The sequence below is a fragment of the Meles meles genome, chromosome 16 (assembly GCF_922984935.1).
Source record: "Meles meles chromosome 16, mMelMel3.1 paternal haplotype, whole genome shotgun sequence".
Classification (NCBI taxonomy): Eukaryota; Metazoa; Chordata; class Mammalia; order Carnivora; family Mustelidae; genus Meles; species Meles meles.
Window position 1 is genome coordinate 51629235 of NC_060081.1, and position 21487 is coordinate 51650721.

Genomic DNA, 21487 nt, shown 5'->3' on the forward strand with positions numbered 1-21487 from the left:
TTCCCGCATCTTCAAAGCTAGAAGTTTAGCATCTTCAACTTTCTCTCTCTCTCTGTCTCTTTCTCTCTCTCTCTGGCCTCTTCATCCATCATCAGATCTCCTCAGATTCTGACCTTCCTGCCTCACTCTCATAAAGGATCCTTCTGATGAGATCAGTCCCACACAGGTAATCCAGGATAATCTCTCCATCTCTAGACCTTTCACTTAATCAGCTCTGCTAAGTGTCATTTGCCACATAAGGTAACATACTCAAAGGTCTCAGGAATATGGACGTAGATATCTTTGAGGGGCCATAATTCTGCCTAGTACCACAATTTATAAATGCTCCAACCAAATCAAGAAGCAGGACCTCTATCACTCTACACATTTTCAGGTGGTGGTAAGAACTTCCTGGTGCTCAAGAGAGAATCTTAAGTCTACCCAAAGAAATTTATAATATGGAACTGCAATGAACCAGAAGCGCATGCTCTCCCAGCAATTCACCAGAAGTAGGGGCCTTTTGGAGCTGAGACTGAACTTGGGATAGCATTGGGTGCCAGAGAAAGCAAGAGAAGAAAAAAGATAGAGAGGAGAAATGGGGCAGAGAAACAAACCTTTTTGGGCTAGCCGCAAAGAGTGTTTGTTTTGAGTCTTCTGAACACAAAGTTTTGCTCTGGGAGGGAAGAAAGGACTACAATAAATCAAAGGATTCGTTTGTGCGTTTGGGACTGAGTCTTCAGAGAGATTTCTTGGTTCATTGATACTTGACTTTTACCAAGTTTGGTTTTCTTCCCCAGCTTCTCCCAGAGGCTGCTTTGATCTGATCAAGCATCTTCTCCCACTCATTCTAAGCCTCCTTGTTTAGTTTTAGTATATTCTCAGGTTTCAAGGAGGGCTCGTTATTATCAAAGTATGTATACTTACCAATTATTCCCACTTTCTCTATCTTGGTCTGTGTAATTCTTCCCCCTCATCTGTCTACAGAGAAAAGGATACTAATTAATTTTGTTCAAGCTAAGAAAACAGGTTCAAGAGCTAGAGATGTTTTTATCCTCTACACTATCATGTAAGAAAAATTTAAATATATTTTATGCCCAGTGTGGCACCTTGTATTTTTCCAAAGATGGCCACCATATCTCCCTTCCCTCTCTTCTTAACTGATACTCAGTGTAACTGACATAGAAAGATGTAGCTTATATTCCCTCCCCTTAAATCTGGGTGGGTTTATGACTATGATGAAATTGACACTATGTTTAACTTCCAAGGCTTGATCATAAAAGATAGCACAGCTTCACTCACATTGTCTTGGGATGCTCACTCTTAGAACCCATCCACTTTGCCATGAGGAAGCTGAAGCAGAGACATAGGGAGGCCAAGTGTTGGCGGCATTCCAGCCAGCAGCCCAGCTGAGTTCCCAGCTAACAGCCAGCAAGGACTGCCAGGCGTGTGAGTGAACAGACCTTCAGATGATGTCAGCCTCAAGCTCTCAAGTCACTCCCTGCAGTTTGAGTTTTCCCAAATGAGGTCCCAGATGTCGAGGAGCAGAGACAAGATGTCTTTACTATGCCCTTTCTGACACATGGGATTCATAATCATAATAACATAGTGGTTGTTTTATGCTAAGTTTGGCCCAGCCTCTGTCACAGTGGGAGTAACTAGAATATTTGGGTTGATAGAAACGTCGAAGGACATAGGCATTTTTGTCAGCAAACACTATAAACTTAACAAAATGCTTGAATCTTAGCATTCCCCCGCCCCCCAGCTTGTTCCTTAAGAAAAACAAATGTGTCAACCCCATTAATCTAATCCAGAGTTGGCCTTTCCTTCTTCCTCCAATGCAATTCATCTTTTCCAAACTATTCATGCGGTCAGAGCTCAGTGCTCTAGAGATTTCACGAAACCTCATAGAAGCCGGAAACAAATCCCATTTAAAAGGATAGACTGCATCTTTTTCTTAAAATTATTTTTTATAAAATGTGGTTAATGGGGCAACAAAGCAAAAAGGAAACCCCTTTTTTAAAATTTTTTATTTATTTCTTATTTTTTATAAACATATAATGTATTTTTATCCCCAGGGGTACAGGTCTGTGAATCGCCAGTTTACACACTTCACAGCACTCTCCATAGCACATACCCTCCCCAATGTCCATAACCCCCCTCCCCCTCTCCCAACTTCCCTCCCCCCAGCAACCCCCAGTTTGTTTTGTGAGATTAACAGTCACTTATGGTTTGTCTCCCTTCCAATACCATCTTGTTTCATTTATTCTTCTCCTACCCCCTAACCCCCCATGTTGCATCTCCACATCCTCATATCAGGGAGATCATATGATAGTTGTCTTTCTCCGATTGACTTATTTCACTAAGCATGATACCCTCTAGTTCCATCCACGTCGTCGCAAATGGCAAGATTTCATTTCTTTTGATGACTGCATAGTATTCCATTGTGTATATATACCACATCTTCTTGGAAACCCCTTTTTTTGAGGGGTGGGAGTGACATGGACTTAAGGGGAAAAGGGCAGAACCAGATGGCAAAGGTTGAGTGTGAAGTTGCAAATGATGATACACAATCAAGAAAAAAAAAATCCTGGGATGCCTGGGTGACTGGGTTGGTTCAGCTTTCTGGGATGGAGCCCCACACCAGGCTCTCTGCACAGGGAGGAGTCTGCTTCTCCCTTTCCCCCTCCTCCCACTCACATTTTCTCTCTCTCTGAAGTAAATTTAAAAAAAATAAATAAAGAAAAAAAATCCAATTTTTCAGCTCTTTGTGGGTTCCTCATTCTTAGAATATTAGCGATTCTAGAACTATTCATAGGGAGCTTTTCTCAGTGTATTTTGCTAGGTTAAATCCCCCTCAAATACCTGCTCACTCTTCAAAAATATCTGTCTACTCAGAGATCAGAGGAAACTATCAGTTTCCTGATAGTGTTTTATGAGATCAACTATAAGGAGGAAGCTATTCATTATCTTCATTCAGCAAATATTTGTGTTGGCTCTGTGGACAGGAGAGATGATAAGATGAAATGACGGTTGAGATGGGCATTTGGGGCAGGGTATACACATGTTTTAATCAGCATAAAAATAAAGTTGGTGTCATTTAATTAAGTAGTTCAATGCTGACAACAAACAAGTTGCTCATTTCCCTATTGGTCATTTAAACTTACCTGTGTTCTTTGAAATCCTTTTAAAGAATGGGAAGCAGAGAATTTGCCTTATGGAATGCCTCTAGAATAATTACCTCAGGTGCTTATTCTTTTTTAACATTAGCTATTCTTCTGAATGTCACTGCTTTTTTGATGGATAGCTTAAGAATGCCAAGACTGGCTTGCATGTGTGGATTGATGGATGAACACTGTGATTTTCATAGCAGTTTGTTAACGCTTGACTTCACTTAAGAACACAACTTATGGAAAGAGGCGGCTAAGAAAGCATGGATGATTGAAATCCCCTGACATTCTCTCAACCTCAGTATTGACATTGACCAACTCCTTCTCTGAGCTTTATACTGCAAATGTAATTTGCAAATAGTCCCAGTACTATTTGACAGCCCTCGCCTCCCTGAGATGCTGCTGTTACGCAGCAAGAAAAAGGTGATGGATGGCCTTTTTGATGATGACCAGGGACATGAATAAGCATCCTCACAACACAGTGACATCTCTAAGAATGTCTCAGATTGTGTCTCATTGGTTCTACCCCAAGCAGGGATCAGAACTTTGGAATTATCCACCCATTCAGTCCTTGGAACAATTATTAAGGGTAGATCCTAGTATTATACCCCATTTTAAAGACAAGGAAACTGAGGCATATATAGGCTGAGTAACTTGCCCAAGGTCATAGTGAGTGGGAAAGCCAGGGTTTGAACTCTGAATTCTGGCTCCAGAGTCCACGCTCTTAGACATCACAAAATGATGCTGTTGGGAGTTCGTATCCCTCTTTATAAAAGAAAAAATAAAACAAGGGGTTCTTGAATGGCTCAGTTGATCAAGTGTCTGCCTTCAGTTCAGGTCATGACCCTGAGATCCTGGGATCGAGCCCCGCGTCAGGCTCCCTGCTCCACAGTGAGTCTTTTTCTCCCTCTCTCTCTGCCCTTCCACCTGCTTGTGCTTGCTCTCTCAAATAAATAAATAAATAAAATCTTTATATAGAAAACAACAACAACAAAAATCCCCTACACAATAAAAATTCTAAGAGGCTGAATTGCTGATGCATTCATTCTTGTTCTAGATTCATCTATCTGGTATTCAATAGTCAGAAGCCAGAATTCTAATCTTTGTAGTTAATTTTGACCCAAAGAGCATTAGGACATATTGTTTTGGAGAGTCTGTTCTTGGAAAGGACATGTTTATGACTAGCAGACAGCAGGATCTGGTTTGCACAACATTTTCCAGTGACACAGTCTGTTTTCAGAAGCTGCCAAGGCTTCTGAAACAAAACCTGGGACAATGTTCATACCAGAAATATGCAGAGGGCAGGAAATGGCTAACTTCTCACGAACATCTGAGGCAAACCGAGAGGGCTTAATTGATCACATATGTCATTCTACCGTATCTCCATTCATAAGTTTACATGTCACCAACTTCGTGGTTGTGCATTTATTGCTAAGGCCAAATGCTAAATAATGCATTTATTGCTAAGGTTGTGCATTTATTGCTTGGGAGGTTCAAGATAATTATAGGTAAATTCAGTTGATGTATATTGTCAACATTAATTGCCTTGTCTATAGCACTCTACCAAAAATCTCCACCTTCACCTCACTCTCACCACCCTCCTCCCCCTACACACACACACACACACACACACACACACACACACTGTCATAGATTTGGGAAGAAAAGGTCTCAATATATTGTAATTTCTCCCATCAAGGGATAGAGGGGTTTGGGGGGGTTTTGGGGGGTGCCTGCCTGGCTCAATCAATAGGTCATGCAACTCTTGATCTCAGAGATATAAGTTCAAGCCCCACATTGGGTGTAGAGACTACTTAAAAATAAAATCTTTAAAAAGAGAGAGAGATGGAGGTTTTTAGGTGACTTGAATCTGGGCTTGGTTATGTAACATGATTTGTCCATTAAGACATTCGCAAATGGGATGCAAACAGAGGTTTGAAAAATACATTGCTTTGGGGCTTAACTTGTCGCTGGGGGCTCTTATGCCATCAGGTGAACAAGCCCAGGTTAGCCTGTTAGATGATGAACGACATGTGGCCAGTTCATCCCATCACCCTAGCTGATCTCAAACCAAATGCCAGACATTGCTCATACCACCATCCCTAAATCAAATAGCCTCACCAACCACGGGACAATTGAGTGAGGCCATTCTAGTCCATCCATCCCTAGCTCAGCAGATGCAGGCAAACAAAATGCCGATTTGACCAGCAAAATTGTGAGCAACTAAAATGGTTGCTGTTTGGAGGTGGTTTATAGTATAACAAAAGTTAACTGACACCCATCCTTACCAACCCACCTGGCCATGTGGGAACCTGCTCTTTCTTACATGGTTCTCCCTTCCTCCTTCCCTTTCTTCTCTCAGCCAGTTGATTGGCTCCTAAATGGTGACTGACCCAAGTCTGTCCAATCGGATTTCATCCCTGCAATTTTTCAAAGAGCACATATGAAAAAAGTAGTAGCATTTGTAAGATGTGAAACTGGGAATTTGTTCATAGCTGTGTTTCCCACTAGGAAGGCAATGCTAGACCGCAGCAGATAGAAATAAAGCCAGCATAAAGAAGTAGAAATGAGACATGGCTAGAAAAACATTTAAGTACTTAAACATCATTCCTGGGAATGAGACATGGCTAGAAAAACATCTAAGTACTTAAACATTATTCCTGGGACGCCTGGGTGGGTCAGGTTAAGCATCTGCCTTTGGTTCAGGTCATGATCCCAGGGTCTTGGGATTGAGTCCCACATCAGCCTCCTTGCTCAGCGGGGAGCCTGCTTCTCCCTCTGTCTGCTGTTTCCCCTACTTGTGCACTCTCTCTCTCTGACAAATAAGTAAAATCTTAAAAAATAATAATTCCTGATACTCCTGAAGTTGGATGAGTTAACTCTTCCTTGAGTTTCATGAGCCAAAACTTTCCAACTTCTCCCTAAGCAGTTAGAGTTGGGTTTCTATTACTAAGTCCCAAAAGAATCCTAATTGATATACCTTCTCCATTTGCACACACAACTGTAATTTATGGGATAAACAGATGAATGATTATTTCTACTATTTTAATAGGCTCTATGCCCTACCTGGGTCTTGAACCCGCAACCCTTACATCAAGAGTTGCATGTTCTACCAGCTGAGCCAGCCAGATACCCCCGATGATTATTTCCATCCATATGTTCAGTAACACTTTAAGGACTGTCTAGGCTATCCACTGCTTATATAACAAACCAGCCCCAGATTAGCAGCTGAAAACAATGATCTTATCACCTCTCATGGATCTGTTAGTTAACTGGGGTCAGGTGGGTGGTTCTTCTGCTGGTTCCATTTGAGGACTCTCATGTGGCAATAGTCAGGTGGTGGTTCAGGCAGCGCCACTTGAAGGCTAAAGGCTCCATTAGTTGGAACATCCAAAATGGCTTCTCACTTACACAACTGACTTCCCAGGCATCTCTACTTGGCTTTAGTCTCCACACTATCCACAGCTTGGACATAGTTTCTTCCTTTCCAACGGGATAGCTGGACTACTTACATGGTGGCCAGAGTTCTCCAAGCATGTTCTCAGAGAGTAAATTTCCTTGTGACAGGCTTGGAAGCCACACAGCATCATTTCCACTGCATTCTATTGGTCAAGCCAGGCACAAAGGCATTCCAGTTTCCAGGAGAGGAAAGCAGCTTCTTATTTTTTAGTGATAAGAGTGGCAAAGAGGAGCGACTCTTGATCAGTAGAGCACGTGACTCTTGATCTCGGGGTTGTAAGTTTGAGTCCCACGTTGGGTGTAGCAATTGCTTAAAAATAAAATCTTAAGGGGTGCCTGGGTGGCTCAATGGGTTAAAGCCTCTGCCTTCAGCTCAGGTCATGATTCCAGTGTCCTGGGATCGAGCCCCGCATTAGGCTCTCTGTTCAGCAGGGAGCCTGCTTCCCTTCCTCTTTCTCTGGCTGTCCCTCTGCCTACCTGTGATCTCTGTCTGTCAAATAAATAAATAAAATCTTAAAAAAAAATAAAATAAAATCTTAAAAAAGAAAAAAGAGTGGCAAACAAATTGCAGCCATTTTCATCTGCCACAATCACTTTGGGATTTTAATAGATGTTATTTAAATTTCAGCATCAAGGTATGTGGTATTTGGAGATTCAAGGTGTAAGAAAAACTAACTTTAAAAAAAAGTTAAAGGTCAATGGGCACCTGGGTGGCTCAGTGGGTTAAAGCCTCTGCCTTTGGCTCAGGTCATGATCCCAGGGTCCTGGGATCTAGCCCCACATCGGGCTCTCTGCTCAGCAGGGAGCCTGCTTCCCCCACTCTCTCTCTCTGCCTGCCTCTCTGCCTACTTCTGATCTGTCAAATAAATAAATAAAAAAAATCTTTTTAAAAAAAGTTAAAGGTCAATAAAAATAATTCCCCTTACAGCCTGGTATTTTCATGTGTATGGGTTTTATTCTAGAACTGGTACCTGCCTGAAAAGGTCATACAGGTTTTCCATTAAATGTAACTTTCCGGGGAACCTGGGTGGCTCAGTGGGTTAAAACCTCTGCCTTTCGCTCGGGTCATGATCCCAGGGTCCTGGGATCGAGCCCCGCATCGGGCTCTCTGCTTGGCAGGGAGCCTGCTTCCTCCTCTCTCTCTCTCTGCCTGCCTCTCTCCCTACTTGTGATCTCTATCTGTCAAATAAATAAATAAAATCTTTAAAAAAAATGTAACTTTCCCCCAAAAGTGAGTTATTTGTGTAACTATGCATTTAATGTTGGCCTCCCTCACTAGACTACGAAGTTTGAGAAAGCAAGGACCACATACCACAGGCACACGGTGTCTCTCCCCTGCCCCAGGAAGAGAAGCATGATGTTTGCCACATCATTTCAACATTTCTTGAATGGACAAATGCAGTGATTCTTACCCAAAAGTACTTCTTCCTCTAGAGGGCAACTGGAAAATTCTGGAGACACTTCTGGTTGTCACAGCTGGATAGAGTGTTGCTACTGGAATCTTGAGGGTGGAGCCCAGAGAAGCTGTTAAATATCCCACCATGCACATGATAGCCCCCTACAAATAATTATCCCACCCCAAATATCAGTAGTGCTGAGCTTAAGAGACCCTGCACGAATGGTTAGGCTACTGGACTTTGGATCTCCCAATCTTGTTTGCATGGTCCCAGTTGATTAACCCTGATTTCCATCTGATAAAGTGGTTCCTGGGTGGGGGAAGGGAGGTGGGGATGGGGCCTCAGAGCCAGGACTGGAAGCCTATGCTCAGTCCTTACCAGCCACCTCTCCTCCGGGGATCCTCATTGTCCTTCTGTTCCAGCCCAGGAGTGTTACCCTGAATTGGATGTGCAGACCACATCATACACTTGGGTATCTTACATTTTGCCCCTCTGAGTCCAGTCTCTACCTTTGTCCTTTCTGTCCTGTGCCCTAGAAGGCTGCTAGTAGATCCCGTGGACTACTTCAGTGGGCCCCTTACTCTGGTTTCCCTTTGGATTCAGTCAAGCTGAGTAATGGCAGAGGGAGATTAAGGCTGGACAGCTTACTGTCCGGGAGTCCTCCATGGTCATTGCTCTAGATTGACTGCCTTCTTCTGCTGAAAGCCAGAGCTTCTGCCAAGAGGCTGCCACTCTCTTTAACTATAACTGTGGCTGCCTATTGACCCTTTAGGCCCCGGGGTGGGGGGCGCTCCCACTCTGGCTAGTCTCACTGTACTGCAGCATCCAGTGTGGTTTCCCTGAACCATCCACATTTTGGTAAATAGCCTATGAAACTCTCCTTGATTATTCCGTTTGCATGTGACATCAGTTTCCTTCTGGGAAATACACTTGGAGTTGCAAGACAGCCCTATGCTTTATTTCAGGGCAGACTCACCATCTATAAAGACACGTGCTGGTCTCACCCCTTGGTTTTGATGATCTTGGATACCAGCAACCACCCCAAGAAAGCCGCGTGTGCCATGCTCCTTCGGATAAGGAATGGTCCATGGTGTTACTTCATCTTGAGTTGAATCTTACAGTCCATCCTCCTTCCTTCCTTTACGACCCACCTGTGCATCTCAACTTGACTCCATGTCCCAGGATTAGCCAAAACGAAGTCTTTCCCTTTACCCAAGTGGTCCTTCTAAGGAGGCTAGCAAGTACCAGGGACCAGTTCCCTGCTGACTTATGACATGTTGACCCACACTTTCCTGGGTCCGCTTTGCCCAGCTCTGAATTCTGGGCATGTGCCTCCTGACATGAAATGTGTTGCAGCTTTGCCAGGAATGACTCTCTGTCTAGACCATGAGCCTCTGCCTCTGTCTGCGGCATATATGTGATGTAATAGCTGTTTTAGTTACTTTTCAATTTGTTGTCCTAATAGATGCCACACTATCGGGTGCTTTCTTGGCATCTTAATAAGTTATCTGAGAAAGGAAAGAAGAAAAGAATGAATTTCTTTAGCTATGTGTCATCTATTGCTTTAGCAATTACTATGGCTACGTTAAAAGTATCTCTAATTCTAGCAGTTGAAAACAACCATTTTATTCTGTTTGCAAGTAACCTGGTCAGGATTTCAGGTAGAATGGGAGAGATTTGTCTCTGCTCTCTGATGTCTGGAGTCTCAGCTGGAAAGACTGAATGCTGGTGTGACTGGACAGTTGGGTCTGGAATCCTCTGGAGTTCCATTCACTCACCTGTCTGACTTCTGGGCTAGGTTGACTCAAAGACTGGGATTGTCAATGAGAGGGCTTACTTGTGGCCTTGCTATGTGCTGCCCAAGGCAGCTGTGGCACTGTCAGCATTCTTACATGGTAGCCCAAGGCTCCAAGAGTGGTTTTTCCAATGAACAAGGCAGAAACTGCATAGCCTTTTATGAACCAGCCTCAGAAGCCAAACAGCATCACCACTCTAGTGTGCCATTGGTTGAAGTTGCTGCAACCCCCATCCCACCCCCCATTCACAGGGAAGGTAACTGGACTGTACCTCTTTTTTTTTTTTTTTAAGATTTTACTTATTTATTTGACAGAGAAGAGATCACAAGTAGGCAGAGAGGCAAGCAGAGAGAGAGGAGGAAGCAGGCTCCCCTCAGAGCAGAGAGTCCGATGTAGGGCTTGATCCCAGGACCCTGGGACTATGATCTGAGCTGAAGGCAGAGGCTTTAACCCACTGAGCCACCCAGGCGCCCCTGGACTGTACCTCTTGATGAGGGAGTGGTGAGGTCCCACTGTAGAGAAATAAGTAAGACAGGAGTATTGTTTAGCCATCTTTGAAAAGTGCCATCTGCCCAAAGAACCTTAAGAGTAATTGCTTCTTTTAATCCAGTAGCTCTGAAAGACAAGTGGTGGTTCTCCCACTCTACAGCTGAGAAAACAAAGGCAAAGATGGTGAGGAACTTGCCCAAAGAGAAAGTAGCAGACAGGAATCAAGGCTGATCATTGAATTCTAAAGCCTACATTGAAAAATAAACCATTATTTTGTATGTATATATTATACATTTATAAACGATACATACATGTATATAAATATATAAAATATATATAAAATTTACAAATGTATGTTTAAATTAGGAGGTCTCCTGTAAAGCAGAAGCCTTAAATAATACTGAAATCATGTGTAGGCCTTTCCCCAGCTTAACTATAGTCTTAAAGATCTAGATTTCCATGTTTCCCCTGGCTTCCTTTTCATGTACCTATTAGCAATCTGTCTGTTTTCTTTGGAAAAATATCTATTCAGATCCTCTGTCCACTCACTAATCAGATTGTTTGGTTTTTTTGTTATTGAGTTGTATTCTTTATATATTTTGATTTGCAAATATTCTCTCCCATATGGTAGGCTGCCTTTTCATTTTGCTGATGGTTTCTTTAGCCGTATAGAAGGTTTTTAATTTCTGTGAAGCTTCTTTATGACCAAAGGACAGAAATGTCTAAATGGCAAGGTTGATTGACAGGGTAGAAGCCTGTAGCAGATTTAACCAATAAGTAATACTGAATGGCCTCTCATCCCAAGGGTTACACATGTGCATACTGTGAGAAATTTTCAAAGATGATAGTATAATTATAAACAGTTATCCATGATTATAGGAGGTGAGAAGATCCTGAGAAATTGAAAGTTGGAGGCAACATATAAAGTAACACATTTTTTTAAAAAGTCTTTGTGGAGTTACCAGCGCAGGAATTCTTTCTCCCCCTGAGCAAGAGATCAGATCAGCCAGTGAGGGATGTGGGGAGCTGTGACTGTACTCATTTCCTATACAAATGTGAATCTCTGATAATGTTAAAAAAATAAAATAAAATAGGGTGCCTGGGTGGCTCAGATGGTTGAGCATCTGCCTTCAGCTCGGGTCATAATCTCCAGGTCCTGGGATCGAGCCCTGTGTCTGGTTCCCTGCTCAGTGGGGAGTCTGCTTCTCCTTCTCCCTCTGCCTCTCCCCCTGCTGTGTGCTCCCCCCAAAATGAATAAATAAAATCTTTAAAAAATAATAATAATAAAATGATGTAGAAAGTCATAATATTTCCTTACATGGCATATGCTATTTGGATTACTTATATTTCTTTTCCTTGATATGAGAGATGAAAGGAATAAAATTTTCATGGTTTACCTTTGTAATCAATTTTGGATGGCTTTTAGTAGGCTTCTTAATATATGGTCAGTATACACTCAACAGGTGGTTGAATCTTTTTTTTTTTTAAGATTTTATTTATTTATTTGACAGAAAGAGATCACAAGTAGTCAGAGAGGTAGGCAGAGAGAGAAAGGAAGGGAAGCAGCCAACCGCTGAGCAGAGAGCCCGATGCAGGGCTCAATCCCAGGACCCTGAGATCATGACCTGAGCCAGAGGCAGAGGCTTAACCCACTGAGCTACCCAGGCACCCAAGGTGGTTGAATCTTACAAGCACGTACTGAGCAAAAGAAGCCACACACAAAATGGTGACACACCAAGTTATTTCATTCACATAAAATTGAGGAATAGGCACATTAATCAATGATGATAAAAAAAATCGTGGGGAGTCTGGGTGATTCAATCAATTAAGCATCTGACGCTTGCTCTCAGCTCAGGTCTTGATCTCAGGGTCGTGAGTTCAAGTCATGAGTTCATGGCCTCACACCCGGTGTGCAGCCCACTTAAAAAACAAAACAAAACAAAAACAAAAAACAAAAAATGATGATAAAAATTAGAACACCCTTGGTTGCAATGCTCTAACACTAGCTTTCCAACAATAGTTTGCCAGGTTGAACATAATTTGAAATTCCAAACCTTGCCCGGCTTCAGAGGCTTCTTAGTAATTGTGTTCAACTGGTCTTTGGGAAAGCTCCCTGTTCCTGGGAGATTGGAGTCCCGCCTGTTGTCTCTGAGATGCTCTGTGGATACGGTATTTCACCTTCCAGAATGGGCCCCAGTTGCTGCAGATCCGACTGTCCTCCGCATCCCTGTCACACCTCCTTTCCAGGGCGGCCTTAATTCCAGAGAGTCTCCACTCCGATCTGCAGGATGAACACAGCCAGGAACCAGAATAACAGCTCTCGGCACAGTACTGGGAATGAAGGACGATCCGCAGCCCTGAGTGCCTCCGGTATAACTTTGGGTTCAAACCACTGGTTGTATGAAACATTGTCTCAGTTTGAGTTCTCCCAGAAGCGGACCCTGAGACTAACAGCACTCCAATCCAAGCTAAGGTTAGCTTGCCTCAAGAGTATGCTCTCCTTGCTCAACGACCTGAGTTGCTTGATCTGTAGCAGAACAGACTTTCTTTGAGATTTGCAGACCATTGGCCTTGAGGAGTGCAGGACTAGACTTTCCCAGAAGATAAGTTCCCACCGCATTCGAAAACAGCTGCCCCGGAGGCCAGCAAGTCTGCTCAGGGTCATGTCAACATAGAACTAACAGCCCAGACACCTGCTTCTCCTGCGTGTAGCTCCCCTCCCTTTCCCCGTGCCTTCCCCTTTAAAACCCTCCTGCTCCCCCTGGATGAGGAAGATGATCTCTGAGACATTAGTCCACCACTTCCCTAGGTTGCTGGCTTTGGGAATAAAGCAACCTTTCCTTTCCCACCATCCCTTGTTTCTCAAGTATTGATTTTGAGCGGCAAGCGGCTCAACCTGCTTTAGGAACCGGTTCTCTGTCTGGTAACCAGACGAAGTCTTGAATGTGCGTCGTTTATTCAGGAGGTGACTCCAGGAAGCTCAGCAAAAGGGGAGAGAGAAAAGCCATGAAAGAGTAAATGAATAAGTAAGTCATAACTTCAGGCAAAACTGGGTTCAATTCCACTAGGGACGTGCTAAGAAACCATGTAGAACATACCTCAAAAACAGCGCTCAGGGAGCTGGGGGGTTTTATGTACTGTTATGGACTAAATGTCCATATCGCCCATATCCCTGCCCCAAATTCACAGGTTGAAGCCCTAACCCTGAGTGTGGCTGTATCTGGATATGGGGTCCTTATGGAAGTAATTAAGGTTAAATAAAGTCATAAGGGCAGAGCCCTGCTCTGATGGGATTAGTGTCCTTTTTTCTTTTTTTTTAAAGATATTATTTATTTGATAGAGAGCACATGCAGGGGGAGCAGCAGATAGAGGGAGAGACAGAAACACGGCTTCTCATTGAGCAGGGAGCGTGATGGAGTTCTCAATCCCAGGACCCTGGGATCATGACCTGAGTTGAAGACAGCAGCTTAACCGACTAAACCACCCAAGCGTCCAGGATTAGTGTCCTAAGAGGAGAGCCTGCTCTGTCTCTTTCTCTCTCTCACTCCTTCTCCCTCTCTGTTTCTGTGTACTTGCTGAGGAAAGGCCATGTGAGGACATAGGGACAAGGCGACCACCTACAAGTCAGAAACAGAGCCCTCACCAGAAACTAAACTGATCTTGAACTTGATCTTGAATTTCCAGTGCCCAGAACTGTGAGAAAATTAATTTGGTTTTGTGTTGGTGGTGGGGGTGGGAGAGGTTGAATTTTTGTTGTTGTTTGTTTTTAGATAGACTTGCCTGTCTCTAAAATGTCTGTTTTGGGGGCGCCTGGGTGGCTCGGTGGGTTATGCTGCTGCCTTTGGCTCAGGTCATGATCTCAGGGTCCTGGAATCAAGTCCCACATCAGGCTTTCTGCCCAGCAGGGAGCCTGCTTCTCTCTCTCTCTCTCTCTCTGCCTGCCTCTCTGCCTACTTGTGATCTCTCTCTGTCAAATAAATAAATAAAAATTAAAAAATAAAATAAAATGTCTGTTTTTGTAAGCCGCACAGTCTGTGGTATTTTGTCAGGAGGGTGCAAGCAAAAGGAGACATGCACTATCTTTCATTCTCTGTGATTAAAGATTGCTCCCGAGGGCATTGCAGGTGGCTCGAGGTGGGAAGTTTTGTTAGTGTAAGCAGAGCTTTCCACCCTGGCTGCCAGTGAACTCAAAGGTTAGCCAAGGGAATACGGGAAGGCCATGTAGTACGGGTTCTACCATTGTTTCCGGTCGTTGACTGAGAAACACTGCTGCATTGACTATCCTTGGGGAGACGCCATTTTTGCAAGTATTAAAGAATAAACTGGGGATAAATTTGCACAATCAAATGGCATGAGCATTGTAAATTGTGATTACTATGACCAAATTACTCTCCCAAAAGATGATCAGTTTCTATTCCACATGCAATGTCTGTTTCTGTACCACCTTTCTGACATTTTTTTCAAAGACTTTATTCATTTATTTATTTGTCAGTGAGAGAGAGAGAGAGTGATAGCGCACACAAGCAGGCAGAGTGGCAGGCAGAGACAGAGAGAGAAGCAGGCTTCCTGCCAAGCAAGGAGCCCAATGTGAGACTTGATCCCAGGATCTTGGGGTCATGACCCGAGCCGAAGGCAGTGGCTTAACCGACTGAACCACCCAGTCCCCCTTTCTGACATTTTTATCAGACATTTTGATATTGCCAGCCTTATAGGGTGTCTCACTGTGATTTTCATTTCTAAACTTCTTTGGAATCCGTGTTGCAGAGTATGAGACAAAGGCAGGGGAAGGAAGTTTTCCTGCTTCTTGGGAAACCTTGGCTCCTATATCCATTCTTTACCAAGGGCATGGACGGGCCACAAAGGATGTGGTTAGTGTCTTTGGCCAGGCTGGAACAGGGAAGGAAATCGCCTTGAGGATAATCCGGTCCAGGTATCACTTGAGCTTGGCTGTAACCATGGTAACAGTGGCACCAGCAGCAAAGGTAGCAGAAGTAGTTTAAAAACATCAGAGGCCTTGGTGCAACATTAAAGCACAGGAAACCACAGTGCGTTGAGGGTGGGGCCACGGAGTAATAGTACACACTGCCGGGGAGCTATGTTTGTGCGCTCGCCTACGTTACTCCTGCCCACTGCCGGAAGAGATGAGATCAGAGACCGAGAAAAGCCATATGTGCTGTCGCCGCGCCTATATTTTTATCTCTGTGCTGAGTCCATGCTTATTTTGCCAGTCTTCACCCAAGACCCTATGTTCTCTAGAAGAAAGAGGGACCATAACCTTCAAGCAGTTGGAAACCATTATTTGTTGTCACCTCTGCTACTCCTGTAGACAAATCAGAAGTGGTTGCGGTGTGGAATGCTGCAGAGATCATGAGGAAGGTGGCGGGGGATTTGGTGGTAGGAAAATTTGGGAGACACAGGACCTATAAACAGAGGATTTTATAGAGAGAGAGCTGCACAGTGAGAATCCCCTTACAAACATTTAATTTCCAAAAATCTCACAAGTTGGTAAAGATCAGTGCTAAAAAATTTTTCGACTTTGTTTCTGCTAAGGGTGGCCAGGTAATTCAAGCTAACTGTTGTATTGCATACAATTTAAAAGCAGGTTTAGGCCACCTGGGTGGCTCAGTGAGTTAAGCCTCTGCTTTCAGCTCGGGTCATGATCTCGGGGTCATGGGATAGAGTCCCGCATCCGGCTCTCTGCTCGGCGGGGAGCCTGCTTCCTCCTCTCTCTCTCTGCCTATCTCTCTGTCAAATAAATAAATAAAAGCAGGTTATTTAAAAAAATAATAAAAGCAGGTTGATATATAAATATAGATTGAAATCATTAGCGAGTCGATAGTAAAGAATTACTGAGCCAAAATCTACGGTAAGACAATAATCTAGAAACAGGAACATGGTGCTCAGAACTGTTTTTGCCCCTAGAGCATTTGTTGGTCTAAAAGTAACAGCTAGAGGATTGAGCTGTGATTTTGACGGTGTTGAAGGGTAAGAACAAATGTCAAAGCCTAGGGAAAGAGGAGCCATGTAAGCCTAAATAAACATTCCATGTGCAAAACAAAAATAATAATGTCATAGAAGGTCTTAAAAATATAGAATTAGGGGGATGCCTGGGGGGCTCAGTCAGTTAAGCATCTGCCTCCAGCTCAGGTCATGATCCCATGGGCCTGGGATCAAGCCCCACATCACGTCAGGTTCCTTGCTCAGCTGAGAACCTGCTTCTCCCTCTCCCTCTGCCTCTCCCCTCTGCTCATGCTCTCTCCCTCTCTTTCTCTCAAATAAATAAATAAAATCCTTAAAAAAAAATCAAGTTTGATTTTATTTATTTTCTATTTTTTTAAAGATCTTCTTAATTTTTAAAAAAGTACTCTCTTTTTGGGAGGCACCTGGGTGGCTCAGTTGGTTAAGGTTCTGCCTTCAGCTCAGGTCATGATCCCAGAGTTCTGGGTTCGAGTCCTGCCTGGGCTTCTCCTGCTTCTGCCTCTCCCTCTGCCCTTCCCACCTGCTTGTGTGCACGCTCTCTCTCTCTCTCTAATAAATAAATAAAATCTTTAAAAAGAAAAGAAAAGAAAAACACTCTTAAGAAGTGTTCTGAAAAAGAAAGTATCTCTATTCCCAGTGTGGAACTCGATTTCATGACCCCAAGATCAAAGATCAAGAGTTGTGTTCTTTACCAATTGAGCCAGCCAGGCTCCCCAAGTTTTGTTTTTTTTTTTAAGTAAACGTGTTTTTATAGCTATTAGAATATAATACCTAAAAATTAGTGAGCCAATCCAGTTTGCTTTGATTAAACATTTTTTCCAAAAATGACAACAACTTGTTATATACACTCTTGCCAACTTCAACATCCATTATGAGGACCCTAGGGGACAAAAGACATGTAGCAGGTTTTAAGAAAGGCTAGACCGCCCACGCCCAATCTCCAAGGATAAACAAAAGAATAAAATGCCATCTAAGCAGCCTGACCAACAAAGCCACTGTGGGTGCCCAGGCTGGCCTCGTCCCCTCCTCTTTCCCTTGTTGCCAGTCCTTCTCCGAGTTCACACTCTGTAGATTCACATACCCACGTTAACAGAAGGGATTATATTCAATTTCTCTTCAGAAACCGGGTTTTGGTGACACAAAAAGCCAACAAGAAGCACGGAGTCTCTGGGGCTTCAGGGGGAGGTGAGTTGCCAGATACTGGTGGCATTTCTGAGCCTGCTGCTGCCTGCTTGTTCCTGGAAGTCCGAGCAGGGTTGCCAGTCAGGGGTATCTTTTTCATTCTGTCCTCCTTCTCTAATGCATGCTTTTTTCCGTGCTGCTCACGTTACATGGGTGTTCTGTTTTAGGCTAACCTTGAATGACTTGGGTTCCTTCGTGAACATGGAGTTGAGCACTTGGATTGCTTCCATGCTGATTTATCAGCTCCCATCCGTGGGGTGGATCAACAAAAGGACACCTACTGCATACGGTGGGAAGGCCAGAAAGACCCCTCTGTTTTCACAAAAAAACAGCTATGTCCCAGCCTGGGTACAACAGCTGCCTGTACCCCCCCAAATTTGCATGTGTTGTATTAGTGCGCACATTTCCTTTTTTAATGGACCAAGTTGGTTCCAGGCAAATATTATCTGACTGGGGTCACAGCAGTAGGAAGGGGTCAACCCTCTTGCAGCTTACCACGTAAGGGAGTAGAATTCTCAAATTCCCAAGTTTTCTGAAGCTTCCCTTGACAGCTTTAGGGCAGTTGGCCTTGCAATCTTTCCCTCCTTTCACCACTGTGTTCTAAGCACTGCGTTCATGATGCCACCATCTTCTAACATCCCCTATGGCCCCTTTTTCCCTAGGCCAAGTTCTAACACTCGGTCAGGTTTAGGGATCTCTGGGAAATCGCAGCCTGAGAGCAGGTGGGATGGTGATTTATTCGGTAATATTTCCTGTATGGTTCTCTTTCCCCACATAATTCCTTTGAAATCTCCCTGGTGGGGAAAACATTGACCAAACTCTTTGGTCAAGATGAAGTCAAAATTTTTAGAATAGAGTTCAAGATTTTTTACTGAATTCAGGATAAAGTTAGATTGGTTCATCTTTCCTAAGAAGAATTCATTGAACCCTATACAACTCACTTTAGGATTAAAAGAAGTCAGGGCACCTGGCTGGCTCAGTTGATGGAACATGTGGTTCTTGATCTTGGGGTCAGGAGTTCGAGCCCCACATGGGATGCATTAAAAATAAAAGCATAAAAAAAAAAGTCAAGAAGAGTTTGGTTAGGTAACGTGGCATTGATTTTATATCTCTTGGTTGTCACCGAAGAGTACTGGTATTGCCAAATTGTTAACAATTAAATCGAGTCAATCATACTCTGAATAAAATCTGCATTACAATTTTTTAATAAATACTATACATCCACACATAGTATGTAATATAATATTTATTTGTATATATATTACAACACATGATATATAAAGTTTTTATGACAGATTCAAGAACCCATGGTTTATAAACCAATTATAGAAGAGAAAACCAGAATTAAGACTTGCCAGGATGCCAAGGACAGAAAAAGTCAGTAACGTGTCAATTTCTTAAATGCATATATTTTTTAGACTTCCTGAGACAGTTCAGCTGTAGAGGTAGATTAACCCACCAAGAATATATCGGCATGAGCCATTCTGCAGGCTTTCCACCCAGGATGCAGCCAACAACTGTAATACCATCTTTGTTTCACCGATAAGGTAACTGATAGGGAGGTTAAGTAGATCCCCTGATGTTTTACACCATGAGCTGGTAACAAAACCGGGATTAGATCCAAATGGCATCCCACACAGAGCAGGATCCAACACAGTGCCATGTACATGGGCAGCCTTGCAATATTCTGAATATGACCCTTTTATTTTTTAACCATCTGTCTATTTTAATACCATTGACTGTATTCCCCACACTGTACCTTTCATCCTTGTGATTTATTCATTTCACAACTGGAAGCTGATAACTCCCACACTCCTCCAACCATTTTGCCCACCTCCTTACCCCCCCTTCTTGCAACCACCAGTTTGTTCTCTGTATCTATGGGTCTATTTCTGCTTTTTGTTTGTTTGTTTATTCATTTGTTTTGTTTTGTTTTGTTTTAGATTCTGCATATAAGTGAAATAATAAGAGTATTTATCTTTATCTGACTTATTTCACTCAGCATAATACCCTTTAAGTCCCTCCATGTTGTCTCGAACGGCAAGATCTCATCCTGACTATAATCCTTCTTTTTCACATATTCTGAATGTTAATGTAACTCTTTGTGTTCCAGAGAGTTCTTCTCCAGACACTACAGGGTTTGAATACGGAAAAAACACATAAACCCCACAGGCAAGGGCATTCTCAGAAGACACCACTCTTGGGAATAGAAAGACTTCGGCAAAATCAGTCTTGGCCTCCCACGTGAGTGTTTGTCCTTGTGAAATTCAATTTTAAATTATGCCACAATCAGATCTAAAGGTTAAAGGAGAGAGAGACAACCTACCTATTTCATTTTGTTCTTTGATAGTGCAGGCAGCTTATAGTCTGAAACCCATATTCTAGGAAAGCCACATTTTGGTAGAACCACATTCAAGAAAATTGCCTCTTCCAGCTAAAGTCATGGTCCATGTCCTGATGTGTACTCTCCCAAGCACATGTGAGTATAGATAAACTACATGTGTGTACATGTTTTTGTACGCCACTTCCATGTCACTGTGTCCTGCGGTTGAACTAGAAATCAATAAAATAATGACAATAAAATAAGGAAATAAGAATAAAATAATGACTCCCACTTGGCCTAGGACTCTGTGTGTAGTACCCAAGTGTGCTCAGGGCTCAGTAGGTTGCTGCAGCCTGAGATTCACAACCTCCAACCCTTCTGGGTCTCAGATGGCTAAATTGCAGCCTCTACCCACCCCTTGGGAATCCTCTCTTCTTCCAAATCAGGAACCTGAAAGGGAGTACTTTTTAGCTTGATTACATCCTATGTCAGCCATCTCCCCCAGGTACAATGAGCAAGAAGCCAGTCAAGAGAAATGACTGGGAGTGTGAGTTTTGCAGTCAGATCTGGGTTCAAATCCAACCTCTGTCACTTACTAGCCTTGGGACATTGGGCGAGTTACTTAAATTGCTCCGGTGTCCTGGTTTGGTTTCCTTGGAAACAGACCTTGAGGCCCCTAAGAATTTTCCCAACCACAGGGCAAGGGGGTTGTTTCTTTATCAACTATTGATTGAAGGCTGCTAGGGGGCTGGGGGAGCATTAATCCCTTGGTCTTTTTGCCCCTCCCCCCCCCCCCCCCCCCCCCCCCCCCCGTCTGCCCCCTTAAGAGCAAGATAGTCTCTGGAAGCCAGAGAAACCCTCAGGCAATTAACTGTAAGTGTGGGCGTTGAAATTCTATCCCTGGGCCCAGAAATGGTAAAATGTGAGAGGATATAGTCAGAGCTCTGATGGTGTCTGGTGTACCCAGCTGCATTTCTGCTGTCTCCAAAACCCACCTCACAAGGCCTGCACATAGAAGCCCTTCAGCCCATACAAGCTACTAACGTAAGGCCAGATGGGGGAGTTGAGAGAAGGGTGGTGAATGGAACCATCACCTCTCCAAAGATGTCCACATCCTACTCCTCAGAACCCGTCAATACATTACCTCACATGGAAAAAAAAGGACTTTGCAGATGTGATTAAATGAAGGATCATGAAATGGAAAGATGATCCTGGATTGTCCAGTATGTTCCAACGTCATCACAAGGGCCCTTATAAGAGGGAGGCAGGAGGGTCAGAATCAAAACAGGAAATATGATTTTGGAAGCATTGGGGCCAGGAGCCAAGGAATACAGATGGCTCCAGGATCTGGAAAAGGCAAGGAAGCAGAATCTCCCCTAAAGCCTGTGGAAGGAACGCAGCCCTGCCGACCCGTGGTCAACTTCTTTTAAATTAATTAAACCGGGAGTCCATTCAATGGAGGTGGTTCTAATACCTTAGCATCCTACATAAACAAACCAAACCCTAAACCTGTACATGCCTCAAAGCCAAGAAATTGAAACTAATTACAGTCGCCTAGGCTCTCCCAAATAAGGCAAATGCTTAAGTCACAACCAATCATATAATGTTTCTGCTTTGCTCCCACCTTTTCCCTACAAAAGACTTTCTCTTAGCTCCTGTCCATAGAGCGCTTCTACCCACTTCTGGTTTGGCACTGCTCAATTTGAACCCATTTTT